General features: G+C 44.8%; 1 protein-coding gene across 2 annotated transcripts in view; it reads left to right on the top strand.

Moving 5' to 3' along the window:
* Positions 1-5,674: 5,674 nt before the first annotated feature.
* The window catches only part of Rai2 (retinoic acid induced 2), a 64,960-nt gene continuing 44,289 nt past the window's right edge, over positions 5,675-26,345 (top strand). The window contains exon 1 of one of the 2 annotated variants that reach the window (XM_057759759.1): positions 5,675-5,884. The gene's annotated coding sequence lies outside the window, so the exon portion shown is untranslated. Of the gene's footprint in view, positions 5,885-6,100; positions 6,479-26,345 lie in introns of those variants that run through there. The other variant, XM_057759758.1, reaches the window with a different exon arrangement.

Genomic DNA, 26,345 nt, shown 5'->3' with positions numbered 1-26,345 from the left:
GTGAGAAAGATAGGACATGAGGGAAAAGATGGCTATTATGGGTCTAAGGAATTAGCGACCTCAAGAGGGAAGCTACACAAGGTCACACAGAGCAGTGACAGCGGCAGAAAGAAAGAAATTCTCCTAGCCCCGAGCATAGGAGTTTCTGCTTTGCCAGAGGTAAAACATGCATTGAAGGTTCTGATAGAGTGGAAACCACTGTGCGTACATACAGATGACCTGCCAAATTCAGCACAGTCGTGGATCATAACCATGTGCCTGTTTATTAATGTCTTTAAGGTCAGATTATGCCTGCCATTATTCATCTACTTCTCTACACCTTTTGTTAGATTTATCTAAAGAGTAGCCCTTACTTCTGAGATAGTACTAAATCAAAGCAATGACAATCCTAGTATGGTGTATAGCTCTTAGGATGCTTTCAGTCTGCCAGCAGTAGAGATTTGGCCTAAAGAAAGTTAACTGAAAAAGGCATACACTCATTTACATAACATGATGTACAGGCCTCTACCTCTAGAGTTGACTGTTCCAGTTTAGTAACAGCCATGGACCTCAGTTTTCTATCTTGTGTGTGTTGCTTTCAGCATCACCTCCTCCTGGACCTACCTCTCAAGACCCAGGTTTGGCCCTGGCATAATTATTAATAGGAGCTCCTTTCCCAGTGAGTAGTGACATGGCCTAGATGTTCAAGCAGATGATTGGTTGCATTGCATTTCCACCGTCAATCACAAATGGAGTTATACTAATGACAGTGGCATCTGGAGTTATACTAGCAACAGTCGCATCTATTGGGAGAAGGAGGGATAATGTCCTAGAGAGTAAGAACTTACCCATGAGTCCTCAGCAAATCTTTTCTTTTATCTATTTGACACATCTTAGAGCAGGAGGGATGCAGTTTTTCTTAGATCAAACAGATCCACCCTAAAGCTAGGATCAAATTCTAAAGCGCCTAAGTTTTACAGGAAAGGGGTGGGTGTCTGACGATTAATTTTCTGCTAGACAAGAGAAATGGAGACTACAGAATGGAACTTCCATAAGCAAAGTTCTCTACAATGAGCTTGATTCCAAATCATGATACTTTCTCAAAAATTTTCTGTGAAATGGAAGGAACCACTCTGAGGACTGTGAGATCATACAGAGCCCACTTGGACCCCAAGATACTGCAACACAGGACAAGAATGTTACATTATTCTTCTTTGCATTCTAGCATACAGCCTAGTGTTAAAAAGTCATTGCTGTTTAGCATACTCTTATCAATCACTTAACAGAAGGACAAACTCACGAATCCTTTGTTCTAGACTTTGATAATTTTATTCAAAGTCCACAATTATAGATGAACACTGAAGCCCTCACCTCTACCCCATACAGACCACCTTAAGCACCTCTACCCCATACAGACCACCTTAAGCACCTCTACCCCATACAGCACCTTAAGTACCTCTACCCCATACAGCACCTTAAGCACCTCTACCCCATACAGCACCTTAAGCACCTCTACCCCATACAGACCACGTTAAGCACCTCTACCCCATACAGACCACCTTAAGCACCTCTACCCCCATACAGCACCTTAAGCACCTCTACCCCATACAGCACCTTAAGTACCTCTACCCCATACAGCACCTTAAGCACCTCTACCCCATACAGACCACGTTAAGCACCTCTACCCCATACAGACCACCTTAAGCACCTCTACCCCCATACAGCACCTTAAGCACCTCTACCCCATACAGCACCTTAAGCACCTCTACCCCATACAGACCACGTTAAGCACCTCTACCCCATACAGACCACCTTAAGCACCTCTACCCCATACAGCACCTTAAGTACCTCTACCCCATACAGCACCTTAAGTACCTCTACCCCATACAGACCACCTTAAGCACCTCTACCCCATACAGATCACCTTAAGCACCTCTACCCCATACAGCACCTTAAGCACCTCTACCCCATACAGACCACCTTAAGCACCTCTACCCCATACAGCACCTTAAGCACCTCTACCCCATACAGACCACCTTAAGCACCTCTACCCCATACAGACCACCTTAAGCACCTCTACCCCATACAGACCACCTTAAGCACCTCTACCCCATACAGCACCTTAAGCACCTCTACCCCATACAGCACCTTAAGCACCTCTACCCCATACAGACCACCTTAAGCACCTCTACCCCATACAGACCACCTTAAGCACCTCTACCCCATACAGACCACCTTAAGCACCTCTACCCCATACAGCACCTTAAGCACCTCTACCCCATACAGCACCTTAAGCACCTCTACCCCATACAGACCACCTTAAGCACCTCTACCCCATACAGACCACCTTAAGCATCACCGGTCTGTCACCATTGCCATTCTATCAAATGTCAACACCTTTCCCTTTTGCCCATGGGCTCTGTCTATTCCTTGTGCAAAACTGTCATTTGCACTGAACTGTTTCTCCGAATGGTTTCTGTCTGCTTTCCTTAAGCCTGGATTTGACTTTAACCCTTTGTGTTTCAATTGACTCTTGCATTTTTCATCATTTTTCACTTTGTGCTATGATTATGCTGGTAAAAACCCACCACACTCCTGCATCCAGTAAACATTAGTCACCCCCAAATCATTTGAAAATATGTCAACCTTGGGTACATCATTTGCCTTCAGTCAGTGAGAAAGTACAGATACTGTACTCCTACCCACCACCACTCTACCATCTGTAACTACTGGGCTTTCATTTGCCCCTCAAGAACCTCATGTGAACTCATATAGGTAATGAGCAGTTACCAAATCAATTCACTAGTTGTCACTGTCTCAGCCTGTACCCAGGGCCTAACAACTTTATAATCTTGGTCTCCAGCTTAGATTTTGAACTCTAGACCTGCTTATGCGGCTACCCAGTAAATCCGCATCTACTTACCCAGAACTTCCTGAGACAGACACTGGTTGGCATTCCAGCAAGGCACTGGATGTTCCTATTTCCATGAGCTTCTCATACATGCAGCTACCGGTATCTCCCTATACTTGACAAGGACTCTCTCAATCTGACAGAAAACCCGTCACCTATCTTCTTCACCTCTTCATTGAGTGTCCAAGAGTTTGCCCGTGGGTTTAAGCTCCACTCTCCCAGGGTGGAAATTATACTCTTCCAATTCTTGTCTCAGGATTGCAATTCATTAATCATCTCTAGCCCCAGATCTGTTTCCCAGGGACCTCTATCTTACTGAGTACACCCTACCCACCCTGACACGTGAATCAACCATTCCACTTTCTCCCCTTCCCCAGCCATTAGTTGCTTCTATATCCTGAGAAATACTTGGCTCCAGTTCCTACCGTTCATTGGTGCCTACACGACCTTGACTTGACCCCTCAGTATCGCAAATATAGACAGTCTCACTTTGTCTCCCGCTATCAGTCTCATCAGTTTGCAAAGAAGGGTCAGCAACCATTTCTTAACCATCTCCCTAAATGACATTTTTTAACTCAGTGGCTGGGTAATGGGTATGTAAATATTGATTTATAGTCATTATTTACATTTTAGTTATACATGTCTATAAAATTAATACTATATTTATATATTTTATATTTATTATTTAGAGTCACCAAATATTAAAATTACAGATCTCAAAAACCACCCTTGGCCCACCCTGGAAGATCATTGCTACTTGTTTCCCACTGGTTTGCATGCCCTTTCTTCCCTCCACTTTATCAGCTCTCCTTCCATATTATTGCCCCGTTTCTTTCCCAAAGCACCCTCTAACCTCCAAAGCAGACCAGCCCTTCTTTTTTTCCTCTTCAAGGGGAAATGTAGAAAGATGCCACTGTACATTTCTTTGGGAATAGGAGTCATGATGCCTGTTTATTACACATTGGTCTGAATCAATATAATCATTCTTGAAAGTATATATACACCTCAAAGGGCTGCTATATGAATCACAACTGCCAGCGAAGATCAAACATTAACCCGGCATTGTGATGAAGCCAACAAAAGAAACAGCTAGTAATTGCCTTCCAGGATATATATCAAGTCTCTACCTTATATACACATTCCCCCACATCACACACACAAAACGTTTATGGGTCTTTCATCCATGAACTTTCTCAATTATAATTGCCCAGCTGTGTCTTTAGTTGTATTCCAGCCAGGTGCTGGCAACTGAAACTTCACGTATCTGATCCAAGAGCTCTGAACAGAGAAAGTCGCCAGCTTTCTGAAATGACTGAAGATATGTCCATAGGAAAATATTTCCACAGGTACTGTGTTCTCTAGGCTAGCTTCAACTCCCAAATCCTGTCTGACCAAAGCTATGGATGTGCTGATGACAGTCATTACTATCAACTCTCAACTTTTGATTATATATCTTTCAGTCCCTGTATCAACTGACTTCTAATTAAATAAACTCTTTTCAAAAATGAGCAATATAGGATGAAGTATGGGTATTAGCAGGGCGACATCTACCGCATTTGGGGGGTACATACAGAAGTAGTCTAAAGTCAGTACAAAATGATTCTTTATTTGCAGAAACTGAATACATGTTATTCAACTTTACATGAAGGCAATTGTAGTGTAACTTTTAAATATCTTTTTATGAAGAAAGTCCACAAAGTGCCCACAGAGGTTCTAATTTGACCCTGGATGCCACCATATTGTGTTCTCATCATATCATTGTTAGAAGGAAGGCTTTCGCATACAAATGCAGCTTCCCATAATAGTTATGAGTAGGAGGGAAAAGTGGAAGCTCTCTAGGTAGGTATTTTGTATCCTTGTGGTCATCCCAAATTCTAGTAGAGAAATGCTAGGATTCCTACCCACAGTGTTGAGACTTGAAGGGCTGTAAGATTCATACTGTTCTCTGATCTGGCTAAAGTAATTCCTGCTCCATTGCTCTTTCTTTCAAACACCATAATCTTGTTTTTATTAATAGAGAGACAAAAATCCTCTACGCCTTTGAGGATTCATTAAACAAATGCAGTTGCCCTCTTTGCCTTCTTAAACATTTTTAAAGGATTTAGACTTCAATAAATTTTGATGATCAGTAATATTATTGATTCATATTTTTTATTTATGGGTCGCCAACCACGTCTTCATCATGCCTGTAACTCCAGTTTTTACATTGCCCAGTATCTGGCAAACACTAGGTCCAGAATCCATGTTAGATTAACATGTGACTCACATCTTAGTTGGAAATGATATTCTGTTACTGGACTAATTTTGTCTTTGCTAACGTCCTGCCTTGAGAACACCATCTCTGACCTAGACCTAGATCTATCTGGTTGCTCCTTCCTCACGCCCATTTCCATCACCCAAACACTTTCCCTCTTAGGCTCCGCTCTTCTATCCTTTTCATCCTAAGGTCTAGAATGGTCCCCAGCTCTCCTGGAAGCAGCAGGGTCCCCGCTCCTCTGAGCCTTCCCAACACTCCCCCACACCCGCCCCCCCCCCCCGCACACACACACACACACACACACACATCTCGCTTCCAGGTCCCCAGCCTTCTGTCACCCGGCACCGCCCACAACCACGCCCTCCCCGTGGGCGAGATCACCTGTCCCTCCTCTGCCGCCGCCTCCTTCGGTACCCTTTTGCCCCCCCTCCTGCTCCCCTTCCTCCGCCACCTCCCCCAAGCCCTCCCCTTCCCCGCCTCCTCCCACCCCTTGGTGTATATAGTAAAGGCCAGGCGCTGCACGCAGACACCCACTCGCCCGGACACAGGCACACACGCACACGCACAACCGGCAGAGTCAGAAGCGGCAGCAGCGACAGCGGCTTGGTGACAGCAGCGGAGGAGGCTCCCACCGCTGTGCACCCCCTTCAGGCGACCGGCGGCGAGGCCAGACCAAGAGAGTTCCCTCACCGGCGACCACCCCGTGGCTTCCTGGAGGCGGCGGCCCCGATCGCGAGGTAGCAGCCGCTGCGTTCCGGTGCGGGCCGGGGTCACCCCCGCTTTCCCTAGGCGGACCTGCCACCGGGACGCAGGGGCACGCCAGGCTGGGCGCGCCTGGCGGGGCCCGGCGCCCGGGGAGGGGCCTGCCTGCTCCCGGGGGCAGGACGGCGCCCAGAGGCCGGGGCCAGCGGGGAGGGCCGGGCGGGGGCGGGGACGCCGGCCGAGGCCACCACTTGTGCGGCGCGCCCAGGCCTGGCTCCCGCTAGCCGGCGCCACGCACTGGCCGGCCCGGCCGGGGACAGTCGGGAAGGCGGCGCCGGTGGTGGGGCGGGGGCCTCCCGAAGTCGGTTTCGGGCCGCCACCAGCGCTGGCACTGGGCACAGAGGGCTGCGCGCGGCGCACTCCATGCCCGGGCACCGCACCGGGCTTGTCTCGGTATCTGCCATTCTGCCCTAGCCAGGAAAACCCGGCGCCTTCCAGGCCCTTCGAAAGATGGATTCTGTTGACGTATCTGGCGGCCCTGGCGAGCCGGGTGGAAAGTTGGGTTTTGCCAGATCGTGTTGGGATCCTCTTTGTGCTGCTCAGCGAGTCCCGCATCCCGCCGAAGCAGGGTGAGTGCGCATCGGCACCCCGGTGCCCCCCAATGCCCAGACCCGGGGTGGCCGCACCAGCTCCGGCTTTCTGCCATGTTAGGCACCAAGCAGCCTCCCCGCTGCCTTTTTTTTTTTTTAAATGCGTGCATTTCAGTGGCGCCTTTTGCTGCGGAGGGAGTTATTGCCTCTCTGCGTGTTAGCTTTTTTTTTTTTTTTCCTTTTTTCCGGGGCTGGGGTTGTGCTCTGTGTGTTTGCTTGTTTGCTGTTTAAAGCCCGACTATTGTTCAGGATAAGCTCCGCCTGGGTGGGGAAACGGCATCCCACCACAGTTGTTGGCGAGGGGTCGAAATGTTGCCAAACAGCTGCTGCTTTGTGTTTCCCTATCCGAAGTCCGTGAAGTAGGTTTGGGGCACCACGGACGGGTGGAGAGACAGATAGGGCATGAAGAAAGACGGTGGCTTTGGAAAGAGCGAATTGTCACCCACCCCGTGGCACTCAGTCAGCCTCCCCTCTGACTGCCAAACTTTTATGAATATTCCTCTTGTGGAAGAGAGAAGTCTAATAAATTTAGCTTATTTTTTTAAAGGAGGCAACCAGCTTTAACAATGGTTTGGGAACTTAATCAATGAAAAAGGGAAGGAGAAGCGCTGCCACCATATCAGGGATGTGGCTGCTTCTTGCAGAGTCAGGTAGTGGAGAAGTGGGTGGGCTGGGCAGGGCGCAGCATTTGGGGGCCGCGTACCCACAACTATTAGTAGCTCTTACCTGTATCCGCTGATACCACCCACCCTTGTGCCCTCAACCTTCTGGGCTGCCCCCGTCCTGGCAATGGGCTTGAGAGGCGGCTTGCGGCAGCAAGAGGGCCAGCCTCCCTCATCTGGCGTTTTTAAGGATATGTAAATATTTTGGTGAGGATAAGTGACATCAACAGAATGATATTCCGCAGAGCCCGGGTGTGCAGCGATGATAAATAGATACAGCCAAACAAAGTTTTGATAACCGCGTATTCTCATGGCTCGCTCTGTTTCGTTTGGTCTTTGTTTTTGTTGGTTTAGCATTATCTCGCATCCTCTGGTGTGATCCCTTTATTTAGCCAATATTGGGAGGTTCTCTTTCGAACACAGAGAAAAGCGGCCAGCAGGGAGAGAACAGTTCTTATCCTCTTCTGCATCAGGCAAGATTTTCTTCGCTTTCCCAGGGTCTCTTTCCCACCGTTTTCTAGCTATCTTTTCTTGTCTCCTTTTTAACCATCGCAATTGTGTGCTGGTAGACCAAGAGACTTCAGCTAACTTTGAAAACGTTGTGGCAGAGTCTTTGTTTCAGTAGTATGCCAGGGGACAGCAGAGGGGCTAGTAGGCAGGGAGCCCCTCCCCAGGGTGGTGCTATGCTTTTTCTTCATATTTACTCCCAGAAAGACAACGTGGAGAGCTGTGTCACTTGCATAAGCAAGGATGGACCCTAAGGCACAGAATCACAAGCCATAAGCCTGGTAGCATCAAAGTTCCTCTGACCCTTAGGAGCTTAGGGAAGCTACTCCCCAATTCCAGACAGCCCCGCCCCACCCTACACACACAGATACACTATTTTCTGCCAATGGCTATTCCGTTCTAAGCCTGACAGATGCCCACTGAGTGCATGACCAACGTGGCCCTGGCACTTTGAGCCATCAGATTGAAACTTGTGGGGCAGGGAGGCAAGGCTGTTTTGTTACCAACTCAGGCCTACCCACGGGGGCTCCTTTATTATTCAAAGAATCCAGGACCACCTGCAGGGAGGTTTGGGCCAGGAAAGCTGCTCATCCCTGGAACAAATGAGAATGCTGTTTCCCAAGTGGTGCCAGTCACTTGCTTGAGAGCAGGTTGATGGACACTTAGGCAGGAAGTATAAAGCCAACTGCAGAATCTTTTATCCAGAAAACAGAGGCAAAGCAGAGCAGGAAAACCCAGAAATCAAAAAACAACCAACCAACCAACCAACAAAAGTCCATAGGTTTGGAAGTGTGTGAGCAGGTGTGGCCTGGAGAGCTTCAATGCCAGAAGCCAGAGGATTCTAGCTCCAATGGCCCAGGGACTGGGGAGAGCACTGCTTGAGCCAGAATGGAGAATCTGTATGTGCAGACAGCCACACACATGGCGTGCTCTGAAGCCACAGGAAGAAAATAGCAAGTGTCTGTTCTCTGACTCCTCCCCATCCTTAGATTAGTGGGGAGGAGGGAAGAGGTGGGAAATAAATTGGAAAGGAAGCTAACATTTGTTCTTGCCCTGTCTGCCAGGGACCGAATATGTGGCAAACCTTCTCAGTGACCCTGTGACCCCAGTGAGGCATTATTTAACAAATAATTCTCAGAGAAATTGTCAGTCCTGATCTGATTCCAGACTTTGGTGATTATGATTTAAAACACAATATGTCTCTCTGCCCCTGCCCAGAGCCCTTTTATTTCTCCCAAAGGCCAGAGTCCTCAACCCATACCTCCTTCATAAAATACGGCACCTAATTAGTGTGTGTGTGTGTGTGTGTGTGTGTGTGTGTAGAGGGGGTGGGGGATAACTTACCAGTGGACCTGTGCTGCACACATTTGTGCCGTGTAAATCCAAACTGGTTCCTGACTCTTTCAGATGGTGCCCTTTTATTTAAGAACCCCCCAAACCTACTGTCACTAGATAAATGAAAGTTGAGTGACCAAATGATGAAGTCGATGGACTGAACAGTGGCAGAGAGGGAGCCATAAATCATTGTCAATGGAGACGGAGCAGGAGAAATGCAGAGGTCTGTTGGTTTGATGCGGACTCATAGCTTTTAGTGTCATGCCCCAGTTGGAGACCCATTCTCGTGAGCCTAGATTTAATCCTTAGGACACCCGTGTGAGGACGAGGCTAGAACTATTCACTGAATTATACCGATAAGGGAACTGAGATGAGCAAGGCCTGTGGTAGAACCAAATGGTAGGTGAGGAAGTTTTGATTCATTACTATCTCTGAAATTCTAAATAAATATGAGGAGGGGATTTCCTATGCAAGTCTCTGAACCTCCTTCCAATCATAGGGCCTTTAGACCCTAGCAATTCCAGAGCCACCATTTAAATCCATAAACAAGGGGCTAGTCACCCCTCTAATGGGAATATGAGGAGAAACTCAGAGAATGAGGCTTTCTATGAGGGCAAAGATGGCTAATTGCACTTTCCCCATGCACAAAAGCCTGTGTGGGCTTCTGAATTAAGCTTGATTTGGGGGATCAGAATGACATCCTTGCTGTAGAGTTGGAAGCTCTTTGTCTTTGGAGAATGCCTCTGATTGCCACTTCTCCCTCCCACCTGATCATCTGCCTGGGTGCCCATCATCTCATTCTCTCTACACGCTTGGCCTCTCCTTTGTGGCTCACAATTTTGGATGAGCCTCTTGAGTCTGTGACTCCTCTGTCCTCTGATGGCAGCTGGGCGAAGGACATTTTGGCAGCCACATTAGTACTTTGGGGTTTCACACATGACCCCCCTTCTTTTCCTTGCCAAGAAAACACACACACACACACACACACACAAATGCACAGACACAGGCACATGTAATTTGATCATGTTCCTGTATCTGATTCACCAAATTAGATTGTTAACCCACAATTGTTATTGGATGATGTGCTTGGCTTTGGTGGTTTTCTTTCACAGCCCCTGCCCTGAACAAACCAGAATAGCTAAGGTAAAGGTAGTTTAACCAGCAGCTGCCTAGAGTAATGGTGGTGGTACTTACTGGTTTCCTCACGGCTGTGGGGCAGCCTCTGCATGTGAGCATGGTCTGGTTTACTCAGTTTGGGCTCCTGGAACCCAACTTGCCTCTGAGCAATGTAAATTTATCAGTTCCAGAGACTGGGAAATCCAGAATCAATTTGCTATCACACTCACTGTCTGGTGAGGGCCTTTTAAATTCATAGAAGTGACTTCTCATTGTGCTCTCCCATGACAGAAGGCACAAGTGAATTCTCTGAATGTTTCTCTCTCTTTCTGTCTCCATCTGCCTTCCTCTCCTCCCTGGTACTAGGGACTTAAGTCAGGGCCTTGTGCATCTTAGGAAGGTGTTCTACCACAGATTTCCCTCTCTTGCCCTCTGGGCTCTCTTTTATAAAGGCAATAATTCCTTTGATGGGGGTTCTGCTCTCATGATCTGATCATTTCTTGGAGGCCCCCACTCCTTAATCCCATCACCTTGGGGATTAAGATTTTAACATACGAATTTCTAATGGAGGAACACACACAAACCTTCAGAACATACATCTTTTCTGTGCATTTCTTAAATGCCTATTTTAATATTCCTGGGCTCCCAGAACACCCTAGTCTTCATAGTTTCAATTTCCATTGTTATCATCAGCTTTGTCAATTCCATATTTATGAGAATTTTGGAGCACACCCTTTTTATGTCTGTCACTCCCCTTTCCATGGCCTTTTAGCTTGCAGCTCAGCACTAATAGGAATTCTTCATGGTCATGAGAACATTCTATATAAGTACTATAAAATACAAAAGCCATCGGCACACATGGCTATGGAGTGCTTGAAAGGCAGCTTGTCCAAAATAAGGTGTGTTGGAAATGTAATATATGTATTGGAATTCTAAAGGCACAAAAAAGAAAGCAAAATAGCTCATTCATCATTTGAAATTATATTGTGATATTTTGGATCCATTGGTTAAATTATATAAAATTAGAATTAATATTATTTGCTTATTTTCGTTTTTTTAATGTGACTACTAGTGTATTGTAGATTGCTATTCTATTTCCATCAGACACAGGCTTCCCGGAAACAGTACCCACTGATTCTGTAATGTCATAGCACCTGCAGATGTGCTGGGGTGGGGCACTAAATCCCTCTGTCTCCATGACAGATGGGAGGCCTTGTGCTGACTCAGTAGGCACAGCGGCCGACATTAGACGAGCATGCTTTTCAGTAACTAAGGTGCCATTGGGGGAGTTCCCCACCAGGCATGCCTGTGATCCTGCTCTGAGAAGTGTGGGCTGCAGGAGCCTAAAGCAGAAATCAAGGCAGAGTTGGGGACTAAAGGTTAGGCTAACTTGAACAAGATGGCCTCTTCCCTTTCTTTTGGCCTCACTTCTTCCCAACGCCCAGGCTATGCTCTTATCCCTTTGAAGGAGTTATCTCCTGCCTATACTACTGATTTTCTCACACCTGCCTAGTAACAACGGAAAGTACTGTCCTTCTCAGGGATTTGTGCTTGGAGAATAATGTGCCCAGTGGATACCCTCATGCTGAAAATGGGTTAGTCGGGAGCTGTGGCCCTTCTTAAAGAAGAAAGGAAGATCCACACTCAGTCATCTTTTGACAGCTTTATGCAAGCAACAACAAAGACACACAGTTTCTCTAAGAAACACCGGATTGTTTCAAAGAAATCCAATATCGCATACCCCAATAGTACCACAGATACGGCTACCTGAGGAAAGGAACCCCCAGAGATGGGAGAAAGATTTCAGCTGGCACCGCGAGATCACCTCAGCCATAGCCATACATTCCTGGGCCCTTCCCTGGGTGCTAGGCAAGGCATGAATAAATGGGAGAGGGATGGAATAATGAACTTGGAACCGTGGTGATTTATAGGTCAGGCGCCTGTGGCTCTGGCTCCTAAGGGCGCTGCCCCCACAGGGAACCCTTGGCTGACCTCCTCAGGCTCCTCGGAAGGAGCTGGTTTTGTTTCCCATGGCAGAAACAGACTGTTTACTGGAGCACAGGAAGAATCCGACATTCTGGCGAAAAATAATTCATTAACAGCCAGGGTATTACCATTTCCCTGGAAAAGCTCCCCCAGCTGCACCAGAGCAACTGTTCTTTTTCAGCAGCAGAGCCAGCCTTGCTGGCAGCCATGACTGGCTCTGTTGGGATGTTTTTGTTGTTGATGTTATTTTTGCCTTTGTATGGACGGCCACTTTTGCCTTATAATTCAGAGAAAGAAGCAGAGAGGTCTGGAACAGTCCAAACGATGTATGTTTCAGCCCGCCTGTCTTCAACGATCCAACCCCGCAAATGTAAGCTGACTTGAATAGCATAGGCTTTTTTTCCCCTAATCATTCCCCACCCCCGCCCCCACCCCTATCCCCAAGCTGGGGACACTGCAGATCCACACAGAATGTTCGAGAACTGAAGGAATTTCAGGGAATCCCAGCACCTGCTCTTACAATCCTTTGAAAGCAAACTGGCTTGAGGGGTCCCCTCCAGCTTCCCACCACCTCACTCCAGGCAGAACTTCCTATCTTGATTCTGTGGAATTCTGTTGTTACTATTAATTGGTACAGCGGGGCCAAAGTATGCCATTCATCATCCCAGTTTTGAGGACACTGGGACAGCCAGACAAGCATCACCAAGAGAATGAGCTGCTTGCTTTGGTCCCTAAAGAATGACTGAATCTATATGCATAAAATGAAATGATTCCAGAAGCGTATAATGATTTGGAAAAAGTAGCTTTTTAATTATTTATATTTATTTATGTTTAAACAATATTTTCTCATTTTACATACCTATCCCAGTTCCCATTCCCTCTTCTCCACCCACTCCCTCCACTTCCACATCCCACCCCCACCTCAGAGAGGGTAAGGCTTCCCGTGGGGAGTCAGCAAAGTCTGACACATCACTTTGAGGCAGGACTGAGGCCTTGCCCCCTATATCTAGGCTGAGCAAATTAGCCCTCCAAAAAGAATGGGATCCAAAAACCCAGTTCAAGCACTACAGATTAATCCTGGTCCCACTGCCAGTGGCCCCACAGACTTTAAAAAAAAGTGTTTTATCTATTTGTGTGTGTGTGTGTGTGTGTGTGTGTTGGTGCCTCATGCTCAGAAGGGTGTTCCCAGCTAGCAAAAAAGGAAAGAACGTCTTTTCCTTGTTTTAGTTGTTTTAAAAGAAGCAAACCTAATTGCAGTTTGAGTGAGACACAATATATTGATTTTGGTTTTGTATGGAACATAACTAAACAATCATTTTATTTTATGAAATATTAATTTTCATTCATCTAGACTGTTGAAATATGCACTTTAAATGCTCCATTGTCATGGCATTTCTTTACTGTTTCAATATACTGGCTGAGAATGTTTGTCACGCATGTAGAAAAACAGTATATATGCCCATATGTCCTTAGTCAACGCATATATAAACTAGCCTTAGATGTTTGAAGACAGTATTTTTTTTCCCTTTTGTTGACTGCCAGGATTATGTGTGTTAAAAGCTAAGTATCTTTGGCTTTATTTGGAGCGGTTTCTCCATATTGGCCCTACTGACATTTGGGGGCAGGCCAGTCTTTGTTGTGAGAGAACTGCTCTGTGTACTGCAGGATGTACCACAGACCAGCAGCATCAGCCCTTGCTCTGTCCTGAACCTTGCCAGATGACCCATTGGTGACAAAATCACCACACTTAAGAACCCTGAACCCTGAACCCTGCCAAATGACCCATTTGTGACAAAATCACCACAGTTAAGAACCGCTGGTCTAGAGCAAAATTTAATAAGTAATTTGTGGGTTTCAGAAAATTCAATTTGAAATAATCAAAGATACAATGTCCCTCCTTTGAATCTTATATATACAATTCACGGGGGCTGATTAATTAGCAGTTGGAAGTGGGTCATGGTCCTGATTTAATTGTGGATGGATCTATATGATTTCTAAGTACTGAGGTAGGTTTGAGAAAAAACTTTTAAAGGCAAGAAATTGAATAAGTCGTAGGTGATTAGAGGACATATTGTGGGAACTCAGAGCTTTTCTGCCTAAGAGAACAGGCTTCCTAATTATTTTCACACGCTCCCGATTCCAGGTGTGACATCAAAGCCACTAGACATCTTCTTCAACTGCCGCTCCCTCTGCTCTTATTTTTCCTGTAGCAGCTTAATTCGGAGCCTTGGTAGACTTAGGAGCACTCGGTTCCACCAGACACATTTCAGACTGTGACATACCTTTTGCCCACTACTACAATCTGTGTTTTCTGGTACTCTTGAGAACAAAAGCCAGTGTCAGAAAGCTGATGCATTTTCCACAATTACTGGACCTTCAAATTGAAGAGGGCCTCTAACATTTGCATGTTTATTACTGTGCAGGAACACCTCTGTTTGGCAAACTCCTCTAGGAAAAGATGCCAGCAGAGGTCCTTTGAGTAGCAGGAAAACATGACAAATTATCCCTCAAGACAAGCCCCAGGCCACATTTTTTTTTCTCGTGGTCTCTTGAAATACTAGAAATTTCTGCATGCTATACAAAGGTATCATGGGGGGAATTTGCGTCCTGCCTATTATGTAGAAAGCAAAAGACAGAATGTGGATCCTTCTGTAGACAAGGAAAATGTTCCCAGCCCATCCTGGCCATACCAGTCTAAAAGGAACTCAGTGGAGGATGGTGTAGCTTGTAGCCAGTCCAGTCAGACTGATCTTTTCCGCAAAGTATCTGTGGTATTCAGAGTGTCACACAGAGAAGGCCTCCCTGGCTGGCTTAGCCGGTGTGGAGGATGGAAAGGTGCACATCTATTGACTTGCCAAGGCAGAAGTCCACCTTCCTTGGTGAGTTCGAGCCTCAATTAAAGAATGTCCTGAAAAAAATAAAAAAAAGAGTGTCCTGAGTTCTCCCTATTGTTGGAAAGGGAAAAGCAATAAACTGGCCGTGATCCATAATGTGCTGGACCCAGGCAGATAAATAACTGATTTGCAGCAGGAGACACTTGGTTGTTCTGAGCTGCCAGCACTTGCAGATCAGGATTTGGGTGATGGTTGCAGCACTGGGAGAGGAAACAAGATCATAAATCTGGGCTTTGGAGGCTAGTGGCGTGGTGCAGAGGCCACTGGGGCCACTGGTGTGAACAGACAGGTCTGCGTGGTATGTTGATCCTCAAAATAATGGCAATGGAAATGGCTGTGAAAAACATTTAGACCCTTGTCATAAAAATGCAAACAGTCTTCCTGCTATAGGAAAAGGCTAAATAAACTCTATTGCAGCTGTATTAAGTAGAAACAGATTTGAAAATAGTGTGTTTTTTTCCTTTTTCTGAGACATTTATAGCAGGTTGGGCAAAGGCTGCCACTATCTTTTGTGACTCCGGAAGAGTGTTTTCCAGATGGTCCTTGATGTTTTTCTCTTTATTAAGCTTAGTTGAACTTGCCTCACTTGGGAAAGTTCATAGGAACCTGTATTATTATTATTTTTTTTTCAGATCACAGAAGCCATGGATTGGCTAACAAAAAATGGCTGGGAATGGACTGAACCTTCACTGATGAATTTCCTTTTGCATTTTATAAATGAGACAAGCATCAAGGAAAGCTTAAAGAGTGGGTGCTCTTTTAACTATTTATAGCAGGGCTTGGAAGACCATACAGGGCTCGATTTCCTATGAATTCACATTTATTTTTTTTCTAATGCAATGCTCTCCTCTTTGCTAAAACTCAGCAACATTACTGTTTCCTTCCCAACATCTCATCTAAGGAGCGCATGGATACGTTTCAGATTGAGCAATTAGCTCTGGCTGCAGTTTCTCTTTGTGAAAAACAAACCCCACTAACCTTTCACACTGAATATGAAACTATTGAATGTGAAAATATCAGTGTGAGATCATTTGTCTTAAGATCTTTTGTGGCTTATAACTTGAATTTGTTTTTTTTTTCTTTTGAAGAAGAGAAAGAGGATTCTTTTCTGCCCTTTGAGATAGGACACACCCACTCCAGGACCTCCAGCTCTTAGTAGCTAAGTAGATGGACCTGAGGTCAGCAGAGCTGTCCATTTTTCTTAGTGTTAAAATCTCTTTATGATGGATCAAGATAGCCACTGGCATTTGGGTTTTAGCATCTTTATTTAACAAAATTGAAAGTTGTTTAATTCTTTTGTCATCTATTTTGGGGTGTATGTATACCTGTGTGTGTGAGTGTGAGGCATGCTCACATGTGTGTGTGTGTGTGTACGTGTGTGTATTATTATACTTGCATGTGTATGTGGAGACCAGAAAACAACCTCGACTGTTGTTCCTTAGGTTCCATCTACCTTGGCTTTTGAGACTCACTCTCTCATTGACTTGAGCTAAGCAAGCAAGCAGGAGAGCTGGACAGTGAGCCTTAGGAATCCTCCACTCTTCACCTCTCCAGCACTGGGATCACAAGCGCATTCCACTATGCTCTGCTTTTTTAGTGTGTGGCTTCTTTGGCTCATCCTGAGGTCCTTGTGCACAGGAGCTTTACAGACTGAGCTATCTCTTCGGCCTGTATACTGCATTTTAAAATTGATTTATTTTCTTTTTAGTTTTTCTGTATGCGTGTGGGTGTGTGCACATGAGTGGATATGCGCATAGAAGCCAGAGGCATCAGATCCCCCTGGATCTGGTGTTACAGGCAGTGTGACCTGACCACTGTGGGTGCGGGGAACCAAATTCTGGTCCTGTGCAAGAGCAGTTCACTCTTTTAAATCCCTGGACCATCTCTTTAGCCCCATCCTCCTTATAACAACATATTTCTTTTTATTTATTTATTTATTTATTTATTTTTAACAACATATTTCTTATCTACAATATTAATAAGTCTGGGATTCTCCCCAGGAGATAATATATCAATAAGGGTAGACTTTGTTAAGCTTCCTGTCCTGGGAAGGAAAAAAAACAAAACAAAACATGAACAAGGGTCCCAGGGCTGCTACTGCGAGTCTAATTCTCAACTCTCTTGTCCTCTGACCCCTCGAGAGCTGCTTCTTCCTAAAACCCATGTAAAAGATGGAGTTATTTCTTCAGATGACTATGAGGGCAACATTGGCCCATCACACTCTGACATCTGAGCAGGCACAATTCACCCTTATCTTTGGCTTCTAAATGCCAGCATCACTGCCAGTTCCCATGGGCTTAAATATCCTTCACCTTCCCTTTAGCTCTGCCCACCACCCTATGAATACAAACTTCAAAAGCATGCCCCCTGGCCCGGCCTAGCCTCTGCTGTGTTCTGACTGATTTGTGCTTGCTCCCTTAACTGCTGATCCATGGGCCTATGCCAGCTTCCTTTTGCTAAAGGGCTCCTCAGGTAGTGTCTTTCCAGCTGAAGAACATGTTCCTGGTGAGTTAAAATAAAACCTCATTCTTGAAGCTCTCTCTTCATTTTCCTAATGCCTTCTCCTTGTAGATTTCCTGACCAACCTGCAATCAGGTGCCCTGTTAGGCTGTCTCTGGGTTTGTACAGCTGTTCTGGGATGGGTTATATTTAGCTTATATGCAAGTCAGGGTGGTAAGAATTGACAAGAAGGTCTCAAGATTTCTGGGGCATAGTTCTAGGTGGGAAAAATCCCTGAAGTCTAATGTCATTACGTTGGCTGTTCCAGGCATTGTGGGGTTTAGTGACAAAGAGAGACAGAAAGGTTGACAGACACAAAGAGTGGTGGGGAGGAGGAGAGCAGAAGAGGGAGAAAGATGTGGGGGGAGGAAATGGAGAGAGAAAGAGGTGGGAACAATGAGTGAAGAAAGGAAGAAGAAAAGCCCCTCACCCCCTCACCAAATGAGGTTTTCTGGCTTCAAGAATGACTCACTGCTAATCTGTCATTCCTCTGAGTCAGGATGCCACCTCTTGGGCCTTCTAGCAAGAAGTAGATATTGCTTCAGCATGGCACTATCGCTACGTCCTGTCAATGACAGCTGCTTATATAAGCTCTGAAATCTGTGATCGAAGTAGTGACTCTACCCTTAATAGGGTAGACGACCCATCAGATCATAAGAGCGGCAATATTCCCTGCCATCTAACAAATCCCTGCTACAGGTTGGACATTGGTACTAAGTAATGTCATGTCCATTCTATTAGGTGGATATTTGAAGCCCCATGTCACAGAGAAGCACTCGGGTTTCAGAGCATGCTTCTTACAGTACAAGATCTTTCAGCTCATAGACGTTGGAGCTTACATCTTAGACATATGCTCAATAGAACTTCAGTGATGGAAAGATGCAGCATTGTTCATTCTAGTAGCTGTTACCCATGGGCACTAGGAAGGTGGCTAATGTGACCTAGGCCGCAAGTGTTAATTCTCCTCAACTCATGGGGCTAGGAGCAACTGTACTGGATGGAGCAATCCTGGAAGGTACTGATCCCAAGGCCCTACTCTACCTCTCTGCTCTATGTATTATGTTAAGTCTTCCTCTATCCTGATCCAGGATAGTTCATCATTTCCTGGGAGCCCAGTGTGCTCTGGTGTGCATTTGAATCATTCCCCCCACCCCATGCCATAGATGGCAATAGTCCTTGGCTTAGAGCAACTGAGAGAAGCTTCCTTCCTGTTGTGATAGGGAGCTGACCCCTCTCCTAGTCCCACCTTTGTTTGGGTAGCAGCTGAATTTGGTGACTACCTTTGACAACTGTTCTAGAAAGTACTGCCTTTACTGTGGGCACCTTGCAGGGAGGGAGCGTTGTGGAAAGGCAGGCACAGGATAAAGGAAGAGACAAGTTCTCTAGGAATGGCCTGGGCACCCTGGCGAGTCAGGGCACACCCTGCCAGAGTGACCCATTTGCTGTCCCATCTGCTGCTGTCTGTGATCAAATGGGGACAGAATACTTAGCTAGGAAAGAAGATGAGTGAAGTCAGTAAGACAGATAAGGAAACTGGGTTTTTCTCCCTTCCTCTTTCCTCCTTTCCCTGAATGGCAGTCTGTGCATTACGGGGGTGGGGGGGGGGATTGCTCCAAGCGCTGGGGCTAAAAAGCTGGATGTGGCCTTGTTGACTCTTGATCAACAATATTTTGAGCAGTACTGGTTTGAACGATATTGAGGCTTCTCTTGTTTAAAATGGCAGGTGGAGAGAAGAAGGGCTAAGGGGGCTTTTCTTGGGAATATGGAAGCAACGTGGAATTAGCTTCTTTTTTCTAAGTATGTGCAACTCTATTCTATTTTTTTTCCAAGAGAATCTATGCTTGCCTGCTTTCCTCTCTATGTTTGCCCTGTGTTTTCTTCTTTCTTTTTTGATTTTGGTTTTTGTGTTTTGAGAGCAGAAATCATGTGTCATTCCTGTGGCTTGGTCTTGTACCAACATTCATTCTCTTGAGTCAGGCAGCACTTCCTAAAGCCCATTTGAATCATAATCTCTGACAATCCAGCTTTTCCTGGTTATGGGCCAGCGTGCCCATAGCCTCTAGATGCAGATAGCAAATTCTTGAGGCCTCCTTTCCCTTGTCATGGGGTGTCTGTTCCTATTAATTGATGGTAAAATGTGAAATTCGCTTGCTTTTGAGGACTTTCACCTTCCTACTATCTAATTCTGTGCTACCTGCTCAGAAATGAGATCAGCCAGTGCAAACACACCTATAAATCCCAGAGCCTGGCCCCTCTAACTTTTGTCACCGTCACTCACGAAAGCTAAGCCCACCTTCCTCTAGTGAACTCCGTGGGCTTTCAACTCTCATTGGATTTGGAGTGTGAAGTACTTCACCTTCCATCCATCTGAGATGTCTCTGTGCTGACTCCTAATACACTGTGTGCCTCTTTCTTTCTATGGAAGACCATGCTCACTGCTCTACCCTCTCATCCACCCCTTTCCAGTTTCAGAAACTGGAGGTGAAGGACTCCATGTCCTCTAAATCCCAGGTGGACTGAAAGCCCCTAACCAGAGTTGCTTGTTAGAAACATATATTTTTCCTTTGTAGATAAGACAACCAAGGTGGCCAAAGGGTAAGTCCCGAGCCATGAAGAGGTGGCCAGGCCCAGATCATAATGGCTCTTGTTACTGTTGATCAAATACTTGAACTTCATTCTGAGCAGTTTTAAGGAGGCTATTGTCACTGTGTAATTTGTGCCTTTGATCTTTCTTGTGGTGGGGAATGAACCAGGGTGAAAGCTAGGGAAGGTGTGTGTGTGTGTTTGTGTGTGTGTGTGTGTGTGTGTATAACAAATGGGCCCTATTTCCGTGATCCTAGAAGAGAGGCAAGAATTAATGGAAACAAAATAATGACCCAGGGTGGTGGGGTGAGGGTTAAATCCAAAACAAAATTTAATAGGGCTAACTCTGGGACTTGGGAATGGCTGGGAGCTAGAGTAAACTCACAACATTCTGGTTTCTATCTGGTAGGTCTTTTGGTGGGCTAAGGATCTCATAAGGGCAAAATTGGGTACCCGTGTAACACCTCTTTTTCTTTGTAGTCAGGAGTAATGGAAGCCTAGTCTTAGGTTATTGCTCGTAAAATCTTGCAGTGATCCATGTTACTCTTTGAGCCTCAAATTCTGATTAAAATATGATAAAAACAAATGAATGGGTCAGAAGGGTCTTTTGAAACTACTCTCTCTCGGTCATAACCAAATTAGACAGACACAGACATAGCCAAGAATCCCTTTCACTGGCAGCCTTAAACGGACTTTACAAATACATACATTATTTTCAGTAGGTCAGCCTTTTTAAAAACTCAGGCATGTAAATGATCTTGCTGGTTCAGGCTTTGACCAAGCCCAGCTAGTAAGAGGGAGTTGGCTGGTGGCCTACCGCTAGCGTGACTGGCCATCTGTCCTATTTTTTTTCCCCTGATTGAGAAAGGTTCCTAGGATATGAGATTTTCAGTTTCAAAATCCAGACAGTCCCAGCAAACCAGGACGAGTGGCTCATCCCCCACCCCTTTCCAAGGGAAGCATTGCAACATGGACAGCTGAACTGGGTGGGGCCCAAAGAATGGAGACAGTTCAGCCTGGGGATTTGGCATGGGGATGCCACCACAAAGCACAAAGGGAGTCTGGGAATAGGAAAGGCAGGAACGTATCCCAAGCCCTTTCACATATCTTCTTGCTTCCAGATGAAATGCTTCTCCTGGAATAGGAGCCTGAAAACTCCATTCTACTGCCCCAGACACTAGAGTCCTTGTTATCCTGTCCTTCTGAGGCCTTGTTTATACATTTCAGGTGAATGTCAGGTTGAGTGAACAAATCTTTTGGATTCTGTCAGAGTCTAGGACTTGGAGATCTTTAGTGGACACAGGAATATTTTAAACTGGGCCCTGGGTGATATAAAAATCAGTTTTGTTTTATATAGTATCTTTCTATGCCTTTGAAAAGATTGGTTTTTGTAAGAACACCAAAAAGCTGGCTTGTCACCAGCATTCAACCATTCAAACCTTTATTTCTAAGCTGACTGGAGCTCTCCACTATTCACAACTCTTCTGAGCAAATTACGGTTTTGAAGTGTTCAAAAGTTTCCCTTTCCCACCCTTACCGAGGCAATTTCTCTTGCAGAATGGACAGAATGTAAGTAAACAGAAAACACGTTGTAGATGGTAGGCAAGGGAAACACTTGAAATAAAAAGCTAATGAAAGGGACTTTTCTTCCCTTTGAAGCTTGGTATAAGCCTTCAACGACATTCAGAATGCAGAAAAAGTACTGGAAAAAGGACTTTGAACATTTACTACAAAGAAATAATGATTGTTTGAAAAGATAGCTATATCTATCCAAATTTGAAGGTTACACAATATGTTCATGTATTGGAGTATCGCAAATATCTTGATATTTTGTGCATGAGTACAATTTTTGAGGATGTATCAGTTAATCATCAGAAAAAGAAAAGTAAAAAAGTAAAATTAGAAAATACATCAGAGGGGGGCAGCATATTCATCTTGGAATCCCAGTTCATTTTTCTGGTGGCACCTGAAGCCTGCACAGTAGGAATAATTGGGGCAGTCAGTTAGGAGCAGTTCAGTTCAGAGAAGGAAGAACAAAGAGAAAAGAAAAAAAGGCGCAGAGAAAGAAGACGCCAATGCCTCTGCCCACAATGCCTCTGGTAGCAAAGGGGTGGCAAGAGCTCCTGTGGGACTTGAGTCTTTGGAAAGACACAGTCCTTTAGGGTACCACAATGTTCTAAAATGAGTCTGTGGGTGGCAATGAGCATTTTCATTTATCTGTGTCCTTCCTTCTGAATCACTTTTTGTGGGACAGGCGTTAGTCAGGGCAAAATTGCCTACAATATATTCTTCCCTGGGCATAAAGGAAACAGTGAGTGAAAGCTTAAATAATAACATCAGCATTTTACAAAGGTTTTCTAGTTCACATATAATTTAAAGAGGTCAAAAGTTTTAAGTAGTGGAGCAACACAGCTCATTTGGGAAATGTTTCATTTTGAAAACCTCAGTCATATAGATGGGGAAAGCTCTCAAAATGATCCACCCTGGATTTTTATTTTCAGATTTTGGTCCAAAATTCTGAGAGATACATGCAGAGAAATACCCACATACTACTCAATGCACAGCTTGAAGAAGTTCTACAACCAGCATCCCTATATCACCCACACTCCAGTGGAGACAAGGGCGTGCCAGCCTCCAGAATTCCCGCATGCCCTCTTCATCACCCTTACCAACAGTAGCTATGGACTAACAGCTTGGACCTGCTATGTCACATGCACACAAGAATTTTTTTGATCGTTTTGTTGTGCTGTGTTGTATTTATGGCAGTGCCTCATACCATAGTCCTGGCTTTTCTGGAACTCACTATGTAGCCCAGGCCAGCCCCAGACTTACCGCTCTTCATCTGGTGCTGGGTTTACAGGCCTGAGCAACTAGACCCAGTTGAGATTTTTCAAATTGTAATTTGGGGCATGAGTACTAAAAGAAAGCAAAGCCCTTATAATTTCTTAAAAGTGGTGGAGAGGAAAGACATTTTGCAATGGTTTATTTTCTGGGGCTGCTCTGAATTAAAGCTATTAAGCTAGAAGTTTCCAAACTGGGCTCTCGCTGGCATACAATTTGGGGGTGACTAGTCTCTAATGCCTGGGATTACAGCCAGGTTGTGATCCGTTACAACCTGCTCTTCTCAGCACCTCTATCAAAGGCAGCCACCAAGCTTGCTTTATCTGCCTTATCAAAGCCGCTGCCAGGTCTTTCAAAGCCACATGGCTGGAAGCACTGAGCACAGGACAACAAAATGGCCGATGGTGGCCCAAATGTATTGGCCTTTTCAAAAGCAAGGCCAGGTCCAGCCGCTGAAATAGCGTATCTGACGTGGACATTTTTCTGCAACTTCCAAATGAGATTATGATTGATGAATTTCACATCCTCACAGGTCTCGTCATATTTTTCGATGTGCTTTCTGCTCCATTTTTTTTTTTTTTTTTTTTTTTTTTTTTACTTACTGCAGGAGGCAAACAGCACGGAGGCAGGAATAAAGCAATGGAACATACATCGTAATGTGTCTGGAGCAGCATCAGAAAAGGACTTATTTGTTCTCCTGGGCTGTGGAGTGCTGAGTGATTGAATGCTCGCCAAGCTGTCAGTTTTATGAAACAAATTCCCTAACCTCCTTGGCCCAGAGCTTTGCTCAGTCTGAGATGGAAAAGAAATAACTTTTAATAGAAAACTCATTGCTAAAATCTAAGATAAGATTTCAGAGTTACTTCCCTCCTAAGAGTAAAATGAAATATTGAAGCAAGCATTTGATGGAAAAGAAGGGGACAAGCTATTAGGGAACCTTATTTTTTTCAGTTCTTGGTTAACACACTGTTAATAAAAATATTTAGACTTTTGTGATGCACAATGCATTTTTATTCCTAGTGAACTGGCCTGTTTGTATACACAGATGTTTCCTGTGCTCTTTCTATCATAGCTGCTATTTGTTCTGAAACAATATTTCCAGCAGGAAACAGAATCTTATGTTAAGAACTTAGGCAACTCACAGACTCTTTTGGTCTGAGTAAGAATATTTTCATTTTAGGTATAATACTTAAGGAACTGGGGTGGGGAAACTCCTTTTATTCAAGAGTGTGGAAAACATTTTAATAAAAAGCAAATGCAAGGAATGCGGTGTATGGAGACACTAGACAGTTCTCTTGCCGTCGAGATTAAACCTGACTGATTCATCCAGGCTAGTTCATTGCTGAAGGGCTGCCTGGCCTTTCTGTCTCCTTTCTCACTTTGTCAATGCCGCTGTGAGTAATGCCTGCCCTTTCATGCAACCCCTCAGTGTGTTCGACTGGGTTCCGAGTCTTTCCACAGCATTGTCCTCCAACAGCTTCCATTCCAGCACCAAGAACGCCGTGGCAACACGGCTCACCAGCTCAGCCTGCTCCTTTGCTACTCTACTGAGGCTGTGGGAGGAAAGTAAAATAAAATGCACAGGCCGGTGGGCTAAGGAAGGAAAATGGGGATTTACACATCAGCACTTCAAAAAAAAAAATGAGGTGACCCTCTCTTAATTGAAAAATGACAGAATGCCCTAATGAAAAGCCAGGCTCAGGATTCAGTTTCTCATATCTCCTCCTGCGGTGACCCTTGTGAGTGAATTCTGAAATGATCAGGCAGCGTGTTCAAATAAGATATCATTAAGTATGATTATACAAGCGACACATCACCCCATGTGGCAATGGCTGCCTTAATACCAGGAAAGGAAAGGACGAAGCACAAGGAAGTCTCCTTTTCTGTTTCATTACAAGTCTATTTTCTTTAATCTCTCTGTAATCTTTTATGATTATAAAATTAATATATACATTTTACAAATTAAATATAGAAAGATGACAGGAGAAGAATGTCATTCATAGTTCTGCCACCCAAATATTGTCTCAATCAAAGTTTTGCTTTGGGTCCTTGGAGACTTTTTCATATATATATATATATATATATATATATATATATATATATATGAATGAAACCTTCTCCAAGAGTTTGAAAAGTATATCCTACAGTGCAAAGTCTCCTTGTAATTACATTGATGAACTTCAAACCTCAGCTAACACACATTTTCCTAATCATCAGTATGAAGAATGAAGCGGAATCTGGTCTTATTGCCTTTCCTGTGTGGCCAAAATATTGAGCAAATGTATTCCCCCTCTTCTATTGCCAACACCTCAATATTGTTGACTGTCAAATCCCTCAGCACCTAGAACAGCGCCAGGCACCTCCCAGTTTGCTTAGGAAATACAGCTGAATTAGTGAATGGATAATGAGCTAATCCTCACAGAACTCCCAGGATGCTCTCACTATATCCTGAGGCTGGCCTCTCCTAGCACCCTTCACTACTGCTCCATAGTAGTCAGACTGAGCTGTAGCTGTCCCTTGACCGACTGGGTCTGCTCTCCCATGATTTCCATGTCAGAAAGTAGCCGAGGGAGGCAAGGCCCAGTCTTTGGAGCTGGACATATCTGATTTTCAGATTGGTACCTAAGGAAACAAGTGTCTTTCTCTGGGCCTCAATGATGCCTCTGTACAACAGGCAGTGGTGATGCCTGTCTGGCAGGAATCATACTAACAAGTATGCAAAAAGCCTGGTTTACAGGAGGGATCCAACATCTGAAGCTACTAGTATTTTGCCTACTTTCTAATGACAGAATAGAGCCCCGGAGGTCCTGGAGCATTGCCTTTCTCTTTATGTGCTCACTCATTTCATCTGACAGACATGTGAAGATGTCTGGTGACTGAATTTGTGTCTCTACATCAAATAAATCAGAGAAATAGCAAAGGACGCAGGGGCTTTACTAATAATAATGCTTTTTGGCCTTCTGCTGTGGGTGCACAGCAAGGTATCAGCTGCATTGTACCTGTGTGGTCTGTAGGTAGTTGTCTCACCAGTGAGTCAATGACCTTTCCACCATGGTGTCCTCAGTCTGGAACCCACAGTGCCCATTTCTAAAGATTTATTCAATACATACTGGTTCAATAGGTACATGAATGAATGCATGCATGAATAAGTGAGTAAATGAAACATATCACATTATACATATGTTTCTGTGGTATCAACTACCCATATGGACTTCATGGGATTTCCAAAATGAAAAGAAAACACAAAGCAACCAAATCTTGGAATTATATCTTGAGCACTTGACTCCATAATGCAAGCCTCTGACACACAGACACAGACTTATTGGTTCTGCCAAGTGCTGGCCTAAGGGCAAAATGACAATTCCTCTTTGCTTTGATTATTAACTCCATGGATCCACTGGCTAGCATATAAAAAATGGTCTT

Source organism: Chionomys nivalis, chromosome X (assembly GCF_950005125.1).
Source record: "Chionomys nivalis chromosome X, mChiNiv1.1, whole genome shotgun sequence".
Lineage (NCBI taxonomy): Eukaryota > Metazoa > Chordata > Mammalia > Rodentia > Cricetidae > Chionomys > Chionomys nivalis.
Note: the sequence above shows the minus strand (reverse complement) of the source record. Positions and strands in the feature narration are given on the sequence as shown.